This window comes from Poromitra crassiceps (assembly GCF_964638095.1).
Source record: "Poromitra crassiceps genome assembly, chromosome: 25".
Classification (NCBI taxonomy): Eukaryota; Metazoa; Chordata; class Actinopteri; order Beryciformes; family Melamphaidae; genus Poromitra; species Poromitra crassiceps.
The window spans coordinates 20,678,393-20,703,175 of record NC_139649.1 but is presented as its reverse complement, the minus strand read 5'-3'; positions in this window follow the sequence as shown (position 1 = coordinate 20,703,175).

Below are 24,783 nucleotides of genomic sequence, written 5' to 3'. Positions count from 1 at the left end.
ATATTGGCGGGATGTATCCTTTATCTCACCCTCTTGTATCTTTGCTTTCGTCATGACACTATACAAGAAGGAACACAAATGAATTACATGGAATAATAACAATTGCCACGATTTCACGTCACTCCATCCGTGGCTGTACCCCATCTAGCCACAACCCAGGGATACCTGCCCCCGCCGTTGCCACACGCAGCACGTGGTCCAGGGCCGAATTTGCCCTTGTTACACTTCAGATCTACTTTTACATTTTTCAACAGCACAAGATCTACCTGTCCAGCCACCCCACCCGGCTGTAACTGTAAACCTGATATTTAGACTTTGTACACACAATAATAATAATAAATCATAAAGTTGTATTCCATTCGATGATAAGCAATAATCAATGTATAATGACAAATATTTGTTAATAAATTGTCTGTTTGCACTAAACATAATGCACGGACTGACTGGTTAAATGCGAGACACTGACGCCACAGAATTAACACTCATTATCCACAAATTATTTCGGGGTCTAGCGGTAAGCACCCTGAGATCAACCAATAGAGAGCTCACTGAGCTAGATTGTCACTGAAAAAGTCCTGGGAATGTCCTGTAAGATCTCTTGGAAACAGTGGGAACCCTGTGTGCAGTGCTACTTCACTCATTCAAGTCTGTGTGTTTCTGGTTGCAGCATCGCCTTGACAAAGCAGAACTTCACACTCAAGTACGACACCAACGTTCCTCGACAAGTGGTGAGGATCTCTGCAGATATTAGTCTGAAGGTTCTCTAGACTAACCATGAAATATGTCACTTAATGTTTGTCTCTCTGTTTTCTCAGGGGTCTTGCTGGAAGCAGGTAAACAATCTAATTAGTATCGCCCGTCTTCAAGATATTTTGGTAACAAACACTTTCTATGAAGGTCATGTCTACAATGCATTATGAGCACATTCATAACATTAAATTAATGTATAAGGGTTTATACAACTTTATAAATGTTTCTAATCATGCATGGAAACTTATAACAAGGGTTATAAAGTAATTAATTGGTGGACATAATGTATTATAAGTTGAGCATTCATAATTCTTTATACCTCCATGCCAAAGTGACAACAAATACTCTCTTTTGTTTTACACTTTACTTGCAGTCTGCAAATACTGCTCATATGTCCTCATAAGTGCATTATAGTATCATACAATTGCTAATAACCTTATAGTGCTGTCACTTTGCTTAAAGACCCTCTAAAGTCATGTTTCAAGATGTATATAAAATACTCTACTTTGAATAATAATTTGTGTCTGTTTGTCCGTCCCACAAAAAAAGGTTATCTTGTCAAATCCGTAAGATGACTTTCCCTCCTGCCTCATTTAAAAATCCAAAGCAACCAATCAGGGTTAGGCCTATCTAGAACCTAACTAGCCAATCACAGCATACAACACGGGCTTTCAACACATTCTCACTCCCGACAAAATGACGACAAGGGTTCCTGACCCATCTGCAGTGAGAATGTGTTGGGGCTTTAACTGCTGAATACTGGACAGGGATTGGCTCCAGTATCCGTGATGTCACGATCAGCTGTGTAGTGGTAAATACAGAGGTGGGTAAACTATCCAAGGTGAGTAGTTTACCCACCTTGTTTCTCCTCATTGATTGATACAGTTGATCTGAAAATAGGTGAGTAAACGATCTGCCTCATTTCAAAGAGGTGGGTAAACTGTGTTTACTTGTGTTTACCCTCCACTACGCCCCTGTGTGTTTACCCTCCACTACGCCCCTGTGTGTTTACCCTCCACTACGCCCCTGTGTGTTTACCCTCCACTACGCCCCTGTGTGTTTACCCTCCACTACACCCCTGTGTGTTTACCCTCCACTACGCCCCTGTGTGTTTACCCTCCACTACGCCCCTGTGTGTTTACCCTCCACTACACCCCTGTGTGTTTACCCTCCACTACGCCCCTGTGTGTTTACCCTCCACTACGCCCCTGTGTGTTTACCCTCCACTACGCCCCTGTGTGTTTACCCTCCACTACACCCCTGTGTGTTTACCCTCCACTACGCCCCTGTGTGTTTACCCTCCACTACGCCCCTGTGTGTTTACCCTCCACTACACCCCTGTGTGTTTACCCTCCACTACGCCCCTGTGTGTTTACCCTCCACTACGCCCCTGTGTGTTTACCCTCCACTACGCCCCTGTGTGTTTACCCTCCACTACGCCCCTGTGTGTTTACCCTCCACTACGCCCCTGTGTGTTTACCCTCCACTACGCCCCTGTGTGTTTACCCTCCACTACGCCCCTGTGTGTTTACCCTCCACTACGCCCCTGTGTGTTTACCCTCCACTACGCCCCTGTGTGTTTACCCTCCACTACGCCCCTGTGTGTTTACCCTCCACTACGCCCCTGTGTGTTTACCCTCCACTACACCCCTGTGTGTTTACCCTCCACTACGCCCCTGTGTGTTTACCCTCCACTACACCCCTGTGTGTTTACCCTCCACTACGCCCCGGTCACCAATTCATGCTTGTTGTAAACAACCTTTTCAGTGAGCTCAGAGAAACACTTTCAGCAGACGATTGTGGAAACAGTCTTCTACTGTCCAACTCTGCACAGACATCATTCAGCACAGTGAAGCTCACACATCCAACTGAAGCAACAAGAAGAAAAACATGTTTTTGACTTTAGGGGGTCTTTAAAGCTCACAAAGCTATAGCGTGTTATTGCTATTTATTATAACTAGAAGTATTGCACGCTCATCTCTACTTCCTCCATGTCTTTTACAGTGCCATCGTCTCAGCTACCCTGAAGTGTCTTATGAAATTCTACAACATCACAGACAGTGTAAGGACTTCTTTTCTTTTCTATTTGTGTTTCATAAAAAGACTGCATTTCAGCAGGCCCAAGCCCTGTTGCTTCCTGCCTCAAAGAGGAAAGCTGCTAAATGAGACGACACTGTTGAGTCGACGGGGATATTATACGTCAATAACTTAATCACTTCAAAGGACGAACACGGAAATTCTCTTTCCCTCACCTGGTTCAGCCCGGGGTAATCAGTGCACAGCAGCGCACACATCAACAACACTCCAGGTTGAATTTGGCTGTGGTGACGTGACGTGGAAGCCTATGCGACACTGTGTGTAGTTCTGGATTAGCTTAGCATGAGCTTTTTACCTCTAGGGCTCGCATTTACGCTTCAAAACTCATGAAAGTGGTCCTCATGTGTGAAGATTATCCCGCTGAACACTGGTTCGCATTTGAATAAGCGTGCGTTGTCCACAGACCTTATTTGAAGCATCGCGCCAAAAACCCATTCAAAAATCCCATAGGCAGAAACAGTGAAGAACCCGGAAGTCCGGGACTTCCACATTCCGACTACAAAACTACGTCATCCCTGCGGTACTCTATAGGGCTTGGAAGGTTGTGGAGAGTCGGGGTTCAAGGGGTGTGGTGAGGGAAAGGGGAGGGGCTAGGGAAAAGGGGTCATAGCTAGGGATAGGATGGTCGTAGAGGGTCGGGGTTTGAGGGGTGGCTAGAGAGAGTGGCTAGGGGTGTGTGGGAGGGGGTGTGGGGGTCAAGGAATGGGGGTGGGGTTCCCAAACTGTGGTCGCTCCGCCTGATGGTCCGCCAGAGAATTACTTTTTCGGAAATATCGCGATATTTGGGAAATATTACAATTTTGATAATTTACTTTCAGAGGCTGCAGCAGGCTCAGTTTTAAAGCCAGAATGAAATTTCTGGTATATGAAACTAGGACACAAGGAATTGATTTGTACCATGTTATGCTAGTTTGTCAGGAAGGTAGCTACTGTAAATAAATAACACTCCAAAGTTAGACAACATTTTGGCAAGGGAAAAAACATTTTCATTGACATTCACACACATGAATCACGTGCACACACATGAATCACGTGCACACACATGAATCACGTGCACACACATGAATCACATGCACACACATGAATCACATGCACACACATGAATCACGTGCACACACATGAATCACGTGCACACACATGAATCACATGCACACACATGAATCACGTGCACACACATGAATCACGTGCACATAATGTTATGGCTTCCTTCTATAGTCCATTATTAGCCATATTTCTATCACCAAGATCACGTATTTCAACAAGGCTTGTGGTGTTGTAGTTACTCACGGTTTGGCTGTCCATTGATGGTCGTCGTAGTTGTTCAGTGGAAGGTGATTAAAGCCTACTATATTTAACTACGATATGAACAGGCAGACATGCGCGCGCGTCAACTCAAAGTATCAAAGAAAATAAACAAACGTAAACTTAACTCGCACTTGTCAAACGAACGAGTAATGTCATTTGAACCTGTTGAAAAACTATTTCGGCTCTTGGCGTCCTAAGCGTCCAACTTGGCGTTCTGCAGCAGCATGCTACCAGCACAGCTGGCCCTAATGACCAGTGACGCCATCAACTGGGTAGATTTCTATTCTATGCAATTCTGAGGTTGGCCACACGGGGCGCATACCAACCACCAGCCTAAATAATATTGATTTATAATCAAAGAATGAAAATATAGATATTTGGCTCCTACATACCGGCCCCTATTGTTCCAAGTGTAAAACATAACAATTCAATAAACTGAAAAATGGAGCCAACAAAAAATATTTTTTCTTTTCATTTATAAGTATACTAGATAAGTGTGTTATCTTTGTCCTCAAGTATACTTGAAATCTTGGCTTAATTTGAGGCTTCAACTAAGAGGCAGATCTTAGCTATTGGTCGTTCTAGAGTGCTGGTTTTTGTCTTCAGAACTACACTCCTGACGTGTCCTCTTGAGTCAGCCTTTACTTCAATGACTCTGCCTAAAATCCATGAGCCCCTAGGGGCGTTAGTGTCCGCCACCAACACGATATCCCCTTCTCGGAAGTTTCTCTTGGTGCGATTCCACTTCTGCCTTGCTTGCATCATCGGAAGGTACTCCTTTATCCATCGAGTCCAAAATAGGTTTGAGATATATTGGACGTGTTTCCATCTGCATTTAGCATATAGATCCTCCTTTTGGAACAATCCAGGTGGGAGAATGGGTTGCACCTTGAGTTGCAACAGATGGTTTGGAGTAAGGGGTTCTAAGTCATTTGGATCATTTGAAGATGTTGTTAGAGGACGACTATTGAGTATGGCCTCAACTTCGCACATGATTGTTTCCAAGCTTTCGTCGTCAAGAGTTTGCTGCTTTATGACAGACAGAAGGATTTTCTTGACTGAACGAACCAATCTTTCCCACACCCCACCATGGTGTGGACCAGAAGGTGGGTTGAAGGTCCATTTTACTCCTTTTTGTAAGAGAGCATCTTTTATTTTACCTAGATTCCATGCTTGGAGTGCTTCTCTTAATTCTCTCTCAGTGGCGATAAGATTGGTGCCGTTGTCTGATCTGATTTCTTTAACCTGCCCTCTCCTGGAAATGAAGCGGCGGAATGCGTTTATGCATGAATCGGTGTCAAGAGAGTGGGCCACTTCTAGATGGACAGCTCGACAAGACAGACATGTGAAGATTACTCCGTACCTTTTAACTAAACTTCGACCTCTTTTGACCTCCATTGGACCGAAGTAGTCAACCCCAACAAGTGTGAAGGGTGGTAACTCAGGTGTTAAACGGTCTCTGGGCAAATCTGCCATTTTTTGCTCACCAAGAGCTGAATGGAGGCGTCTGCATGTTACACATTCTGATATGACTTTCCTTGCGAGGGAGTTTGCACAAGGGATCCAATACTTTTGTCTTAACTGAGAAAGCATGAAGTTTCTTCCACTGTGACCTATTTGGTTGTGGATGTGTTTGAGTAACAGCTTGGAAACATGATGGTCCTTTGGCAGGATTACCGGATGCTTTGTTTCCTCCGGCATCGCCGATCTGCTTAGTCTTCCGCCCAGTCTGAGCAGGCCATTGTCCAATCTAGGATCCAATCTAAAGATGGGGCTGTCTTTTTTCACTGTGAGGTTCTTCCTTAGAGTTGTAATCTCATCTTGAAAGCCTTGCTGCTGACAGAAGCACGCAATAGCTTTTTCAGCACTATTCATATCATCCACTGAGACACTGTTGATTGCTAGGGAGGATTTATACTTGTCCATCTTTCTTTTTATCAGGCCATCCCAATTCAGTTTATTTGGTTCCAGTGACTGGACTGTTTTAGTAACTTCTTCTCTTTTCAGACAAAGTTCCTGAAGCAATTTCTTGAGTTTTAGAAACCAGGCAACCGCTTTTGTAAGCCGGTGCCAAGATGAGAAGTAATGGATTAGAGAACTAGTGCTGTTGTGTTCTTTCACTATTGTGTTGACTAGTACTCTGTCCTTTTTTATCTCAGGATCATCTGGGCAAATTGACGTTGGTTCAGAAGTCAAGTTAGGCCACTCCTGCTCTGCTCTTTGGAGAAAGACCGGTCCATTTTTCCAAAGATTTGATCTTAGAAGAGCTTCCGCACTTAGACCTCGTGAAGCGAGGTCTGCTGGGTTGTCTTTAGTGCCGACGTGTCGCCATTGGTTAACATCTGACACACTTCTTATGGCACTAATTCTATTGGCCACAAATGTCTGGAATCTTTTGGTTTCATTTTTTATATACTTCAAGACTGAAGTGCTATCAGTCCAGAACACAGATCTTTCTAGTTGTAGATGTAGCTCTGTGGTTAGCATCTTTTCCATACGTACTGCTAGCATGGCTGCAGTTAATTCCATCCGCGGTATGGTCATCTGTTTGAGGGGGGCTACTCTGCCCTTTCCCATCATGAATCCTACATGCACTTGCTCTTTTGTATTGGTGAGCCGCAGGTAAGACACAGTTCCGTAGCCGATCTCACTGGCATCACAAAAATGGTGCACTTGTGCACATTTTATCTTGCCAAAGCCTGGTGGTTTAATACACCGACTGATGCTGAAGCTTTCAATTGTTGCAAGATCTGCCAGCCATCTTTGCCATGGTTGAATGTAACCATCTGGGATCTTCTCATCCCATTCACATTTTAACTTGCAGAGCTCTTGTAGGATGAGTTTTGCAGTGACAATGAATGGTGCTATAAATCCGAGAGGGTCGTACACTGAGCTTACGACAGATAAAATGCCTCTTCTAGTACAGGCTTGCTTCTTTACTGAAACCTTGAATGTGAACTTGTCTTCCTCCACTGACCACTGGATTCCAAGAGCTCTTTCAATGGGAAGATCTTCAGAGTCTAAGTCCAGGCTTTTTATTTCCTTTGCTCTGTCTTCTTTGGGAATAGAAGCCAAAACGTCTCTGCTGTTACTTATCCATTTTGTGAGACGAAATCCGCCTTGTGCACAGAGCAAGCGTAGTTCTTTGCAGAGCTGTATTGCCTGCTCTTCAGTGGGCATGGACTTAAGACAGTCATCCACATAGAAATTGTTTACTACAGTGCAGACGGCCTCTTCAGAGAATTTATTCTTGTTGTCTTCTGCAGTCCTTTTGAGTGCGTAACTAGCACAGCTTGAAGAAGACGTAGCTCCAAACAAGTGCACTGTCATCCTGTATTCTGTAAGAGTTTGGTGGAAATCACCTCCTGTCCACCATAGGAAGCGCAGGAAGTCTTTGTCTGTTGGTGTGACCCTAACTTGGTGGAACATACCCTCTATGTCGGCCATCATAGCAATAGGCTCTTTTCTGAAACGTAACAAAACACCAACAAGTGTGCTAGTTAAATTGGGACCTTGAATGAGTTCAGTGTTCAGTGAGAATCCATTTGAAGAGGCGGAGCAGTCGAATACAACACGGATGGTTGCTTTCTTTGGATGATAGACACCATGGTGTGGTATATACCACACCGTTCCATTGTGTTTTTTAAGCTCAGATCTTGGTACAGCTTCTGCATGACCTTTCTCTATGACGCCTTGTAGGAAAGCAGTGTATTCCTGTTGGAACTTGGTATCCTTCTGAAACTTTCTTTTCAGACATGATGCACGCTGTTGGACCATTTGACGGTTGTCTGGCATTTTGACTTCGTCTTTTTTAAAAGGCAATGGCAATTGATAGTGTCCATCCTTTATTTCAGCCTTTCCCATTATTTTCATGAATCTTTTGTCCTCCCCCGACATCTCAATTTTTTCTTCATAAGCTCTTTCTGGAAAGTCATGATTGTATTGCTGTACTAGCATGTCACTTAGGGTGGATACTGAAATGCGGTTAGCATAGATAGCTGGATTCTTTTCAGTACACGGGTTTTCTAAAAGGCCATTTATCACCCACCCTATGACAGTTCTGACGGCATAGGGCCCTTTGCCCTGGCTGTTGATAACCTGCCATGGCTCTAGAAGTTTATGAGCATTCATTCCTATAAGTAGCCCAATGTCTGCATCAATGTGTGGTATATGGACTTCCTTAAGGTAGGGCCACTGTTTGACCACTTCCTGTGTGATTATATGTTCCTTAGTGACTGGAATTTCATCCTGGGTGTAGGTCTCAGGGAGTTGAAAGAATTCCTCTCCATCCATACTGCTCACCTCTAAGCCTGTGAGTATATTGCTTCAAACTATTTTCTGCTGACCCATAGTGCGCAGCAGGATTCTTGTTTTCTTTCCTTGGACTTGTAGCTGCTGTCTAAGGGCTTCTGTACAGAAGGTTGCAGAGCTTCCTTGATCCAAAAAAGCATGTGTCTGTATTATTATATTTGAGTTGAATGCCTTTATTCGAACAGGAATGACAGAGAGCGGGACATGTTGAGTGGTCCCGGCCCCTGTACAGGCATTAGATTCCAATGAGACCAGTGCAGACAACTTCTCTGTCTTTGCTGTATTTACTGATGTTTGTCTTTGCATATGTAGGACGGTTGGATGTCTGAGATTACACTCTTTGCAGGTCATTCTCTTTTGACAATTCCTACTAAGATGTCCTCTAGTAAGACAGCCGAAACATATGCCTTTTCCTTTAAGGAATGAAATCTTATCATCATGACTTATTTCTTTCAATTTGCCACATGCTTCTAATCCATGATTTGCATTGCAATATGCACAAGGCTGGAGAACTGTTAAATTGGGAGAACTTAGAGTGGTTGTCTTTGGAGCTTGAAGTACGCTACTTGAAGTTGCCATGGTAACGAAGCTACTTCTTTTAGAAGTTGGAGCAGCTCTGAACCTGTAGTCTTTGGTTGTTTTACTGTCCTTTTCCTTTGTTGGGACAACATCTTGCAAATCACCATACAATGGATCCATGGCAATGTTTGCATGTCTTTCAATAAACTCTACCAAATGACGAAACTGGGCTCTTCTTTTGTTGCGTTCACAGTGCTCATAAGCTACTGTCCTCCACCTCTCCCGTAGCTTGTATGGGAGCTTTGATACCACACACTTCATATTGGTAACATGATTCATTTCCTTTAATGCATTGACGCTCACCATAGCATTACAACAGCCACGTAAAAAGAGTGAGTATGAATGTAATGCTTTGCTATCTTCTGCCTTTATGGGATTCCATTTGAGAGCTTTCTCCTGGTATGCATGAGCAATGAGGATTTCGTTGCCGTAATGCTTTTCTAATAGCCTTTTAGCTTCTTTGTAGCCTCTTTTTATTTCCATATGTTGACAGCTTTGAACTAGGGCCTTTGGTTTCCCTTCAGTAAACTGTTGTAAAAAGAGTAGCCTGTCTTGGTTACTGCTTGTTCTTTTTTCAATGCACTGCTCAAATGTTCTTATAAAGCTCAAATATTCAAGCGGGTCTCCTCTAAAGATAGGAATTTCTCTAGATGGTAAGGCTGCAAGTCTCTGTTCCTTTATTAGCATATCCGTTATCATGTTTTGTTTCTGCATGACATTAGCCAAACCGTCTCCAGCACCATCCAAGGATGAACGTTTGTTAGATGCAGTGTGGCTTTTTATGCTTTGTTTTGAAAGAGTGACTTTTCTTTTGACAGAGAGAGACTTTTTGGCGCTCGTCATTTTTTGCATTGTTATTGGATGTTTAGGTCGTTGGGGCTTTAAACCCTCAGAGCCATCCTCATCCTCCTCTTCATCATCATCATTATCATCATCATCATCTTCATTCTTATCCTCATCATCATTCTCCTCCTCTTCTTCATCATCCTCCTCCTCTTCTTCATCATCCTCCTCCTCCTTCTCCTCTTCTTCATCATCCTCCTCCTCCTTCTCCTCATCTTTCTCAATAGGTGTAAAGGAATTCAGCTGAGCAGACTCAAAATACTCATTCATTTTATCTTGAGTCGTTGAAATGGGCAACTGCCCCAGTTCATTGTCTATTATGTCCATAGCTTTAATCCTTGCTTCAGTGGCAGCAATATCAGTGTCCATAGCCAAACGTTCCTTTCTTGCTTTCAAGGCAAGTTCTTCCTTTTCTAATTCTAATTTTTCATCTAATGCGGCTGCACGCGTAAGCAACTCCGCTTTCTTGGCCTCTGCTTCTCTGCGAATTGAGGAGCTAGTAGATGATTTGCTGCCTTTGGACCCAACTGAAGCAATTTCATCCCCTTTTTCCATCTGATGAGGCTGAGTAACATTTTTCCCAGAAGATGCACGTCCAATCCAATTTTGCACATTTTCTTCAAAATCTTTAAGATGACTGCATCTCGGCATATACCAACATGTATTATCATTGTCCTTTTCATCATCTGGTATAAAATCTTGTACTGTCTGATGCAGTGCAGAAAACTCAGTCATCATGTTATAGAAAGCACTCATATGTTGTTTAACATCACTCAAATTGTCATACGTGCCAAGAAGTTGCCTTATTACATTTTCTTTGCTTGTCAAGTTTGCCAGCATTGTTTTCCTTGCACGTTTCTTTTGAGTTAGAGCAGCTTCTGCACCTTTCACAGTTAATTTCTTTTCGCGCACTGAGCGCTCCGTTCTTTCCATTCCTTCTTCGTCTTGTTGCTGCTCAGCCATGCTACGTTGCTAACGGCTACACAACAACGTTACGCTACAGCAGACAAGCAGACACTTGTTCACACACTGCTTCTTCAAATATCCCGCAGTCCACTGTTTGACTCGTTATGTTGGTCTCCGTGACGCTTCGCTCCTAGTTGTACGTCCAAAAGTTTTTCAACTAATGTTATGGCTTCCTTCTATAGTCCATTATTAGCCATATTTCTATCACCAAGATCACGTATTTCAACAAGGCTTGTGGTGTTGTAGTTACTCACGGTTTGGCTGTCCATTGATGGTCGTCGTAGTTGTTCAGTGGAAGGTGATTAAAGCCTACTATATTTAACTACGATATGAACAGGCAGACATGCGCGCGCGTCAACTCAAAGTATCAAAGAAAATAAACAAACGTAAACTTAACTCGCACTTGTCAAACGAACGAGTAATGTCATTTGAACCTGTTGAAAAACTATTTCGGCTCTTGGCGTCCTAAGCGTCCAACTTGGCGTTCTGCAGCAGCATGCTACCAGCACAGCTGGCCCTAATGACCAGTGACGCCATCAACTGGGTAGATTTCTATTCTATGCAATTCTGAGGTTGGCCACACGGGGCGCATACCAACCACCAGCCTAAATAATATTGATTTATAATCAAAGAATGAAAATATAGATATTTGGCTCCTACAGTCTTCTACTGTCCAACTCTGCACAGACATCATTCAGCACAGTGAAGCTCACACATCCAACTGAAGCAACAAGAAGAAAAACATGTTTTTGACTTTAGGGGGTCTTTAAAGCTCACAAAGCTATAGCGTGTTATTGCTATTTATTATAACTAGAAGTATTGCACGCTCATCTCTACTTCCTCCATGTCTTTTACAGTGCCATCGTCTCAGCTACCCTGAAGTGTCTTATGAAATTCTACAACATCACAGACAGTGTAAGGACTTCTTTTCTTTTCTATTTGTGTTTCATAAAAAGACTGCATTTCAGCAGGCCCAAGCCCTGTTGCTTCCTGCCTCAAAGAGGAAAGCTGCTAAATGAGACGACACTGTTGAGTCGACGGGGATATTATACGTCAATAACTTAATCACTTCAAAGGACGAACACGGAAATTCTCTTTCCCTCACCTGGTTCAGCCCGGGGTAATCAGTGCACAGCAGCGCACACATCAACAACACTCCAGGTTGAATTTGGCTGTGGTGACGTGACGTGGAAGCCTATGCGACACTGTGTGTAGTTCTGGATTAGCTTAGCATGAGCTTTTTACCTCTAGGGCTCGCATTTACGCTTCAAAACTCATGAAAGTGGTCCTCATGTGTGAAGATTATCCCGCTGAACACTGGTTCGCATTTGAATAAGCGTGCGTTGTCCACAGACCTTATTTGAAGCATCGCGCCAAAAACCCATTCAAAAATCCCATAGGCAGAAACAGTGAAGAACCCGGAAGTCCGGGACTTCCACATTCCGACTCAAAACTACGTCATCCCTGCGGTACTCTATAGGGCTTGGAAGGTTGTGGAGAGTCGGGGTTCAAGGGGTGTGGTGAGGGAAAGGGGAGGGGCTAGGGAAAAGGGGTCATAGCTAGGGATAGGATGGTCGTAGAGGGTCGGGGTTTGAGGGGTGGCTAGAGAGAGTGGCTAGGGGTGTGTGGGAGGGGGTGTGGGGGTCAAGGAATGGGGGTGGGGTTCCCAAACTGTGGTCGCTCCGCCTGATGGTCCGCCAGAGAATTACTTTTTCGGAAATATCGCGATATTTGGGAAATATTACAATTTTGATAATTTACTTTCAGAGGCTGCAGCAGGCTCAGTTTTAAAGCCAGAATGAAATTTCTGGTATATGAAACTAGGACACAAGGAATTGATTTGTACCATGTTATGCTAGTTTGTCAGGAAGGTAGCTACTGTAAATAAATAACACTCCAAAGTTAGACAACATTTTGGCAAGGGAAAAAACATTTTCATTGACATTCACACACATGAATCACGTGCACACACATGAATCACGTGCACACACATGAATCACGTGCACACACATGAATCACATGCACACACATGAATCACATGCACACACATGAATCACGTGCACACACATGAATCACGTGCACACACATGAATCACATGCACACACATGAATCACGTGCACACACATGAATCACGTGCACACACATGAATCACGTGCACACACATGAATCACATGCACACACATGAATCACATGCACACACATGAATCACGTGCACACACATGAATCACGTGCACACACATGAATCACGTGCACACACATGAATCACGTGCACACACATGAATCACGTGCACACACATGAATCACGTGCACACACATGAATCACGTGCACACACACATGAATCACGTGCACACACATGAATCACGTGCACACACATGAATCACGTGCACACACACATGAATCACGTGCACACACATGAATCACATGCACACACATGAATCAGGTGCACACACATGAATCACATGCACACACATGAATCACGTGCACACACATGAATCACGTGCACACACACATGAATCACATGCACACACATGAATCACGTGCACACACATGAATCACGTGCACACACACATGAATCACGTGCACACACACATGAATCACGTGCACACAAATGAATCACATGCACACACATGAATCACATGCACACACATGAATCACGTGCACACACATGAATCACGTGCACACACATGAATCACGTGCACACACATAGCAAGTACACGCCTGTGGACAGTGAACACATCGTTTATCAAGTGCGCACCGAAGACAACTTCACACGTTTGTAGAAATAATGGATTGCCTTCACATCAAATAAACGGTCATGGCTTTAGATCTTGATAGGCTCCATGTGGAGAAAGATCTCACCATCATATTTCCCTCTCTTTCACGTTCAGGCTGACATGCGGCGCTTTCAGTGTTCCAAATACTTGCAATGTTTTTATCAGTGCGTCATGCTCATGGTCGAAAAAATAATACAGCATCATCATGTCTCTCAGCCACAGCTGCAGAGCGCACAGACAACAACTAAAGCTGAGACATGGTCGAGCGAGGCAGCGTGAGGCAGATTTCGTGCGCGCTCCACGCTGCCTCTGAGGCATACAGTGATGGTCAGAGCTGCAGCCAAGTAGGGTATAGTCCATAATCCTCATGTTACTGTGATGAGTGAGAAACTGCTCTGAACTTCACTCTGAAACGACCGTATATCAGCACATGAATATAATGTGAGCTCATCCCGAGAGCGCGCGCTGTGAATGTGCGCTGCTGTGCTGGTTGCCTCGGAAGCAGGAGAGGGATGGAGGAGATAGAGAGAGAGAGGGAGGGTGTGTGTTTGTGTGTGTGTGTGTGTGAAAGAGAGAGAGACACACACACACAGAGGGAGAGAGACAGAAAGGGAGAGAGAGAGAGACGCCCTCCATGGTGGTGGAACAGATCTCGGAGTTGGAGTCCGTGAGTAATACAATCCATGTAGGCCAGGCGCGAGGCCCCGTGAGGCGCGAGGCCCCGCGAGGTGCGAGTGCGAGCGCGGTGCGACATTTTTTTCCTCACAGCGCGAGCAGCGCACGGCTTCTCTCCAAACATGTCCGCTTTCGAGCCACTGAGCCCTGAACACTGAGCTGTGTTTTTGCCACATTTCTTGACCCATGTGGTAGGCTATAAACTTTGATTTGCAACTGTTCGTTTTTAGTCATTTCACCAAGTAAATGTGTTGTGTTGAGAGCATTATTGAGAGAGATTAAAAGCAGCACAGAGTAGGAGGCTATCAGGGCTGAGAAGTAAAAACGGCTTTCAGTAAAAACAAGTTTGGTGAGTCCTTCATGTGCTGATGTGCGGTCGTTTGAGAGTGAAAGCGCACTCAGTACTGCACAGAGTTTCATTGCGACTTTTCACGGGCTGTTCTCACCATTGTACAATACATGCTGATCACTTTCTGAGTATAATGGCATCACCCCCAGCGCGAGGTCTACACGGAGACTCGCGGGGCCACACCCCCACGGAGCTTTGCTCGAGTATAAGAGCACCTTTAGAGAGTTGGGATTGGAGTGATGGGTAGAGGGAGTGGTTTGGGAGAAGTGGGTGGTTTTGGCGTAGGGGTAGGAGCATTTTCCATGTTGAAAACAATTAGCTGTGTTGCTGAGGTACTCCCAAACATTGCTTAAAGTGCCATAAGGCTACGTTCACACAGGGCACCCAAGCCTTGCCTACGCCTTGCCTTTACCCACGCTTCTAAATAGGCATCCTTTTTAGTCAATGAGGCTGTGTACACAGGGCGCCTCAGCGTGAACCTTGCGTGTACCCACGCCTCGCCTGACCTGCGCCAATTTTATCGTTTAGGCGTGAGTTCTATTTTCAAGCCGACTAGGCGCGTGAAGGCACACTTTTTCTGTCAAACCATGAAGGAAAAACGCGACAATATCCGTGGGAAATGGCAGTCAACTGAATTTCAAAATAAAATGGTGTTACTACAACAATGTTGAGCAGAGAGAGCGAGAGAGAGAGTGATTGACGGGTGGCTGCTTTCTCCCCGTCGGTAAACAAATCTTCAGGAGAGAGAATAGCGACCGAAGAAGCAAGATGGATAATGAAAAGTTAATCCACTTAGCGTTAGTATAACAGCATCCAGTTCTCTATGACAGCAGTCACCAGAGAAGGACAGCGTGGTTACCTGGTTATACATATCCAGCATCAATAGCACATTAAATATATCCGATTTATTTTACCTACCCATGATAATTCGGGACCACACGTGACAAAAAAAACACTTGGGAGAGAGGAGAGGCGCTTGTAACTCGGCTCAGGTTCAGCGTGGAATAGGCGTGCAGTGTGAACGCAAAAGCGTGTGATAGGTTCACGCGCAGCTCAAGGTCTGTAGGCGTAGGCGTGGGTTGAGGCAAGGCGTAGGTGCCCTATGTGAACGTAGCGTAAGGCTGAATGGCCACAGCACTGTGCTGTGGGCTTCAAGGTATTTGTGCTTGTATGAGTCTGGACAGACATGGATGTAGACTGCTGACTTGTTGGCGGAGGCATACAACCACGATGTGGTATTTCTAGTTATGTACTATACTAAGTTTTATGTTTGAGTTTATTTACAGTTACGCTTGATAAAAAATTGACACAATGATAAAAACTGTACTGCTGTGAGGGAATAGTGTCAATACGTTGACAATAATATTTTTCTCCGTCAGGATCTGCCTCGGCCCATCCGAGCCAACTTCATTCTGAATGTGGAGACTGACGAGCTGTTCATCACCGCTGGCCTGCAAGACAGAGTGGTGCAGGTCTGTGACATCATCAACACTGGACGGACGGACAGTCACCACGCTGTCTAAGGCAGGGATGGGCAACTTTGATGATAGAGAGGACCACACAAAAAAGTCCTCGCTACCAGATTGTGACCGTGCACTTCCACCAGTAGCCTAACTGTAACACCATCACTCCCAATTATAGCTACTAATTTGATGAAAAGGACTGGTAATCAAAGTTTATTATACCAACATTTATATTTTTCATATTCAAATTGAGTAATTCTTCCATTCAGATGACACCTAAAGTATATACACGTAAAGAAAACATGTCATATTTTTTGTAATACATAAAACATCAGTCAACATCATATAATGTATTTTCTTTAATCCGGTGGAAACACACAGACAGATAGTCTAATGGTTTATAGTGGGACAGACTTCCCATGCCTGATGCCTGCCCATTCACTTGAATAGAACTCTCCCCAATGCTAAATTTGTTACAGCTTTGCCAGTAACATGACAGTAAGAAAGGCAGATGTAGTGAGCAAAGATGGATGATTTAACTGTAATATTCCAGAGCTCTGACCTAACCAAATCTAACTGACATCACTATTGTAAACACAAAACAAAGAACTTCTGATATAATATGATGAGTGTTTTATTAAAGTGTATTACTCAATACAAAAGATAAAGGCTTTGATAGAACCAAAAGCCTATGGCTCCTAGTCTGCAGATAAAACACATTGACAAAAGCCATATTAATTTAGACTCAGGTGTGCATAAACTACAGGTTAAGAACTTCCTTTTTTAAATACAAAAATGTGAAATTATCACTTATCGAACATGAGAAGCAGATATTTGTCGGTTATAGTATCGGCTGAAAAAAGCCCCCCCAAAGTCTATAGATCCCCCCCAAAATCTATAAATCCCCCCTATCTGAAGAACATAAGGGGGGAATTCCCCCCAAGTTTGCAAAGTGAATTTTAAGCTCTGCACTAGTAGATGTCACACACCAAAATCTCTGTACCTTAAACAGCGGTTGCGTGTGGGCGGGAGGCCAGAACGCGTAGAAAAGCTCTGTTTAAAAAAATACCTGGGTTCAATTCAATTCAAACTGTATTCAGGACACAGCGCCCCCTGCGGCCCATAGTACAACAAACACCAAACACTGAATATAAATATAAAAATAGAGATATAAAAAGAAACAGATTAAAAAGCACAGGCATTACAAATGATTCCACCATGGTCATTTTACATACAGGCTAAAACACCAGTGGTTCCACAGTCTGGAAGAGAACCTAACAGAGCTCAGAACAGGGTTGGTTAACGCTAAAATAATACTGTTTGCAGAGTCTGTTAACCTGCACATGCATCTGTAAATGAGATTTCATATTACAGCTGAGCAGGTACTGTAAGTCTCCGCATGCTGCCTCTTTTGTAGTACTGCCACAAGTGGGCAGTATACAGCAGGGTACAGTACGCTTTAAAAAGACCAATCTTCACCGCCACAGAACCGAAATTAAATTTACGAATCAACATGTTCGCTTGTGCGTACATCTTACGACACTGTCTGGACATGTCCCTATCATCAGATAGGACTAAGTATTTAGCCTCATTACATTCATTAAGAGAAACACCAGACAGGAAGAAGTCAGGAAAGACTAATTTTCTGTCCTCCCTACTTCTGACAATCATAGTATTACTCTTATTTGCATTATATTTGATGTCGAAATCGATACCATATTGTGAACAAATCTTCAGTAACTGCTGAAGACCAGCATTACATGGGCAGAAAATCACCAAATCGTCTGTGTACATAAGGTGGTTGATGAGATAGTCTCCAACAATGCACCCTGTTCCACAGGCATTTAACTGAGAAGATAGATCATTCATAAAAATATTTAACAAAAAAGGGGACAAAATACTTCCTTGACGGACCCCATTCTTCACATGGAACGGAGTAGATACAGAGTTTCCCCATTTAACGTCTGCTGAGCATACCAATAAACCAGAATCTTCACCAGAGATCTAGAGACCCTCGTTGACATAATTTATGGAATAGTTTTCCATGGCTGACATGATCAAATGCTTTAGAAGCATCAATAAAACACAAAAAAAGTGTGGAGTTTTGCCTTGAGTATTGATCTAAAATCTCCTTAAGAGCAAAGATACACATATCAGTACCATGTTTTCGTTTAAAACCAAACTGATTATCAGAAGTCAGGATGTACTGCTCTAGCTAAGTAGAGTTATTTCCAGCACTTTGGACAAAATGCTGGCAAGAACTATACGAGGGATCAGCCGAGCAGCATTTTGGTAAACAAACCGCTTCACTGGGTGGCAACGGCAATGGAACCCTATGGAGCACAAGTGGCGTGAGGCTTGATTGTCTGACTCTAGCCAGCTAACTCTGTTTACATTTTAAAAACTGCGACAGTTCACACAACTTTAACACGATGTGCATATATTATACATCAAACTCTTGAGCTACTTCTGCTCTCACTCAGAATGTCAAAATATAAGCGATGTGATGTATAGTTTTTGAGATATTAACGTTTGTTTGGCACAACTCATACTATTAACTGCCGAGGGGTTCCGCATTTCTGGGTGTCAAGTGACGTCACGCAGATTCGCCTGCCGTTCTCTGAACGGTTTAGTTCACCAACTTTGTCTTTGATGACAGGGACTAAAATAACAGATCAAATAAAATCTGGTAAAATACCATGTACGTGTGGACAGGCCTTAAGGTCGGAAAAGGCATGACACAGAACAGAGGAATTGCCATGCCAACTCTTCACGCGTTTCGTTGCATTTATATTTTTTATTTTAAGGATGTTTATTTTTTGTGGTTAGGACTAGGCAAGTAAAACCACTTGGTTAAGGTTAGGGTTGAAAATGTTCAGCTTAACTTGTGCTTTGGGCTTGTGGCTTAATGGGTAAGGTGTTTGCCTTCCAATCTGATGACGGGGTGTTTGAATCCCAGTCAAGCCACATACATTTTTAACAAGCATTTGTCTGATTTGAAAATGTTAAATTAATTTCAAATATTGGTTATAAGGGTTAGGCAGTACAACAATTTGTTTGGGGTTGGGGTTTGTGTTTGGTTGTTAAATAAGAAAGCCCTAACCTTAAGCAAGTTGTTCTTGCCTAACCCTAACCATAACCATAACAACCAACATCCTTAAAAGAAAAAATAAATATGCAATGAAACATGTTTAACACATTCACTGCCAGCCGTTTTTTCAATACTGTAGGTAGGTTCTGCCAAGTTTTTTTTTTGAGGATTCTGGCTCATCTTTCAAGAGCCGAGGATTCTTTTCTGCTAAGATTTTGTGAACACAAATGATCTCAAAAGAACTAATAGAATGTGTGCTTTCTCTGTCTAAAAGAGTTAGTTTGTAGAGTTAGTAGTTATGTAGGCATTAGCAGTAGAATACAGCATGGTTTCAGCGTCTGAAAATTTATTCTGAGATAAATGGCTTTTTGTGAAATTCGATAGAACAGTCACTTTAACCATTTATTTTTGGCGTAAGACGTCAGACATCTAAACAATAGTTTTGAACAGTAATTTCCTCCATAGCAGCAGGAAACCCCCCTCTCCTTCAAACTCCTCCCTCCGTGGGTGTGTCTCTAGTGGCTTTGCAGCGTTTGTCACAAGCGAGGCTCTGCCTGTCTGTGCTGCCTGGCTGCTGGCGGCTGCTCTTTGGGCGAGTCTGCATGAGTCGTTTCGGTTGTGAGCTCAGCTGCAATGAAGCTGCGTGCGATTGTGGGCTTTCTGCGGTGTTTCAAAGTGTGTTGCACGCATAATCTATTATGCAAATTTGCAATCCCCCACCGCCAGCTCCCAGCGCGATAATGCGCGAAAGCGAAAGCGTTTTCGCCAATCCATTTTACAGTATGATAATGGTTTCCTCGCGCGTTCCCCTGCAGTTTTGCCTCGGCTTTTTCTAGTCTGGAGAGCACTGTCGCCACTTAGTGGGTCGGTGGAATGGGTTGTACACGTTCGGTGGCTCCAATATTTTATAGGAGACGTGGGGGGCGTTGATCCACGTCCCACCGTCAAATTTTTTTTTTTTTTTTTTTTTGACGTATCAACACGTCATTGGCAGTCAACCGTTGGATTTTTTTTGACGTATCAACACGTCATTGGCAGTGAACGTGTTAAAGAGTTGTATGGAGATTCCTCTATTCTGCCTCATCCCTTTCTGGCAGAAAGTGTTCCAGGCTAACTTAACTTCTCCCATGTGCGGTCGGCAGCATCTATCTCTACCAATGTGACGTAAATACCCAGAATACCTTGCTGCCCAAAGAAGGCCGAACTCCCGTCGGGATGACCGGGAAATCAGGAATCACCATGACAACTCTTCAAACATGTTTCATTGATTGATTGATTGATTGAGTTCTTTATTGATAATGAACAAACAGTATACATATATACATACACAGGCCCACCATTATCAAAAGGATAAAAAAACGCAATAAAGCTAACAGCTTATTTCCATTGCGGTCCTTAAGATGACATTGAGTGTTTATTTTTGTTTTAAGGATGCAGGTTGTTATGGTGACGGTTGTTATGGTTCTGGTTGTTCTGGTTGTGGTTAGGCAAGAACAACTTGGTTAAGGTTAGGCTTAGGGCTTTCTTATTTAACCATGACCAAACCCAAACTCAAACCAAATTGTTGTACTTGCCTGTTTGAAGAGTTGTCATGGTGATTCTTCTGTTCCCCTTCATGACGGGAGTTCGACCTTCTTTGGGCCGCAAGGTATTCTGGGTATTTCCGTCACATTGGTAGAGATACCAGCTCCCGTCTAAGAACCAGGAAAGCAGGAACTGATTGTTGTTTTGCCTTTGCAGGTGTATGAAGGCTTGGTCTACATGGACTTCAGCAAGCAGCTGATGGAAGAGCAGGGCTATGGTATTTCACTATGATCAGGGTGTGCTGTGGGTTTCTGAACGCTGGTTGGAGTGGATTTTGGGATGAAGCTGCCAATACGCAACATCTGTGCTCATATTCACCATCTATAATACCATCATGTTTTCAGTGTTTCCCCCTTTTTTAGCTGCAACCAACAGCTCTATAACTCACTTTGTTGGTTGGTCGGTTCACAAAAACTTCACCACGCTTTAGCAGGCACAGTTTTTGCCCTAGGAGGCTGAACTTTGACATGAGGTCAAATGTGTGTCTGTGTTTCTGCCAACTGGCTAAAGGGTGGCGGGGACACAACCATGGATGTGCTTCAACACGGGAGAGTCCAATTCTTTTGATATACAGTCAATTGGTAATACACAGACTCCTGATAAGTAGCTCATACAACCCAGTGTGTGTGTGTGTGTGTGTGTGTGTGTGTGTGTGTGTGTGTATAGCAACGTGCGTCAGCGCTGGCTCAGCGGTAGGCCTCTCCTCCTCATATGAAACATGGCCGCACTGTTTACTTGAGTTGAAATTTTGTGACTATATATATATATATATACACAATACACATATATACTGTATTTGATTTGATTTGATTTTTTTTCTTTTGTTTGTTTCGTGGCCAAAAGCAGGGTTTCTGTAGCCTGGTAAACCAGCCGGTCATGTGAACTCACATTTCATTTCCTTCTATGAGACCATCTGGCCTCCAGGTTTCACCCAGTGTTTAGCAGTGGGCGGGTGTACTTGCCTTGACAGACAACTCCTTCAGCCAATCAGATCCAGTCAAATCCAAATCCACTCGGAGAACGGCGAAAACATTTTTTCCGCTGACAAACTCCGCTGTTGAATACTTTAATTGTTGTTATTGAGTCTATTTCTGCAATAACTGCACTTTATGGCTGTTCAAACTCAACAAACACTGATGTTACTGCTTGAGGTAGACAGCCACGGAGGCAGCCATTACTGTTTTGCCAGTGGCGTTCCTGATTGGCTGGTTATGATGTCAACTACGAGTCGGGTCGCTGATTGGCTAGAACACTTTCTAATTTCTGAAAACTCCCTCCCAGGGCTGGAGGCCAGACGGTCTGGAAGAATGAAATGAAATGTGAGTTTACCAGGCTAGGTTTTCTGTTACCCCGCTAGCCGGGCGCTTCTCGCTCATACTGAGCATTAGCGCCCGGCGAACATCAACGCATTTCCCATCAAACAATCGTGCCGCTCTCACGTCTAGGTATAAAAATGAACCCTTACCTGAGCCAAACACATGAAGTGAAGACGCTATCCGATGCCCAACATCCTCTTCTTTTAAATACATATAGTGGCCTCTTCCAAATTGTTGCATAAAATCTGTCTTTGAGAAACAGAAAATGTAGGTGCTATACCATTCCGGAAGTGTGGGGGGCATTAGTAAGTAATAAAAAATAATAACATTAGTAAGTATACAGTGAGTAAACAGTGAGTCGTCGTTCCGGGTTGCTCCAGATGAATGATTTTCGGTTTTTTAATTTATAATAAATAAACAATATTTATTTGATACATGTGATATTACATGATAAAATACATTTATTTCAAAGATATGGCAAAGAAACACTCAGCCTAGCCATTACATAGGAAATTAATAGGGGGCGTTTTTGACCCCAGTTTTATATGAAAGGAGTAGTGATACTTTTTTTCTTCTTCAAAAAGTAAAATGAAAGTATTTATCTCACATAGTATCTCACATGAATACCATAAGGTATATTGTCAGATGTGAAGAGAAGTCAGATTTGAGCACAAATCCAACATGGCTGCCATTCTCCCGGGTCTAATGTACAAATGTGCTTATAACACTTGTGCACTTTTTCAAAGAAGCACAAAACCTCTCACATAGTAAGTGGATACCATAAGGTTTGTTTTCAGATGTGGAGGGAAGTCAAATTTGACCTCAAATCCAAGATAGCCGCCATTTCCCAGAGTCCAATGTACAAATGTGCTTGTAAAAAATGTGCACTTTTTCAAAGAAGCATGGAATTTCTCACATAGTGCGTGGATACCATAAGGTTTATGTTTAGGGAAGTCAGATTTGAGCTCAAATCCAAGATGGCCACCATTTCCCCAAGTCTAATGTACAAATGTGCTTATAACAATGGTGCAGTTTTTCAGAGAAGCATGATATTTCTCACACACTACTACTATACTACTATTAAAAGTTACATTTAAACCTGCAGAAACTTGTAAAAGCTATTGAGTGTTTTCCCCAGGAGTCCTGAAGAGAAGGATTTGCTTGTCTGGTGAACTGCTTTGATCTTCCTGTCTTTCCACAGGAGAGCCCCTGGTGGTTGTCTGGTGAACTGCTTTGATCTTCGTCTGTCTTTCCACAGGAGAGCCCCTGGTGGTTGAAGCCATGAAGAATTTTGCTGAGCTCACTGATCAGGCCAGGTTGGTCGGAGTGGTTTTTGCACATATTTACAACACTGCAATCCTCCTTATTATAACTAGTGCAGTGCCCGTTCCCCCATGCACCACCCCGTGGGCGCTTCCCCCCCCCGCACACACACTGCACTCTGTCAGGTCCCCCTAAGCGCAAGTTTGAAGTCGATCTGACAAACGGTTCTCGAGATACGCGAAGGACAGACATACAGACAGTCCTGGAATAAGTCCAAATTGCATGAAATGCGGCGCCGCACTACTTCGAGTTCCCAGGAGCACACTCCCCAAGTTTGAAGTCAATCAGATGAATGGTGCTCAAGATAAACCACGTTTTTTGTTGCCAGTAGGTGGCGCTCTGCACAAAAATTGCACAAAATTCTGCACTGCTCTATGTCAGGTTCCCAGCAGCACACTTAACAAGTTTGAAGTCGATCAGATGAATGGCTATCGAGATAAACCAGTTTTTGTTTTGCCAGTAGGTGGCGCTATGCCAAACTGCACGGAATTCAGCTCCCTGCACTCCCTTGAGTCCCCCTAAGCGCACTCCCCAAAGTGGAAGTCGATCGAACGAGCGGTTCTTGAGATAAACCGCATTTTTTATGTTGCCAGGAGGTGCCTAATTGCACGAAAACAGGGCACTGCACTGCACAATAGGGCACACTCCCAAAGTTTGAAGTCGATCCGACCAACGGTTCTCGATGGCATGCAGCAGATGATGCTCATCCATAAGCAGTTGTGGAAATAGCCAGGTTTTACTCTGGGAACCCTACTTACACAGGATGGGGGTTCCCAGGAGTGGCGTGGCCCTAGAGCACGGATACTCAACTTGCTTTGCCTGGGGCCACTTTTGCAAAATGACAGGAAGCAAGGGGCCAGTCAATAAACATTAATATTAATTTTTCTGTAGCAGATTGTAGGATTTTGGGGTGTCAGCGGAGTTTAGTCTCACATTTTTTTGCATAGTTAATACATATACTGTAAGCAGTGTTGGGCAAGTTACTTTCAAAATGTAATATACTACATATTACTAGTTACTTTCATTTGAAAGTAATAAGTTACTTTACAATACTACTTTCTGTGTAAAGTAACTCGTTACTTATTACACTACTTTTGCATTACTTTCACCAAAATAACAGCAGCAGCAGAATGACGTCGCCGCCCCGGAACCATCCCGAAAAATAATTTCAACCGCCTTGAAGTCAGTGTAAACAATCCAAAATTCTAAATGATATTCTTTTCCTTTGTTATTGTCATCTAAAAACACACAGTTTGATTAGGAAATGATTGTATCTTTTTTATTATGTGCTTTGATTTAATGAAATGTAACTCAATTTGTAACTTGAGTTACTTGACAAAGTAACTGGTATAATAT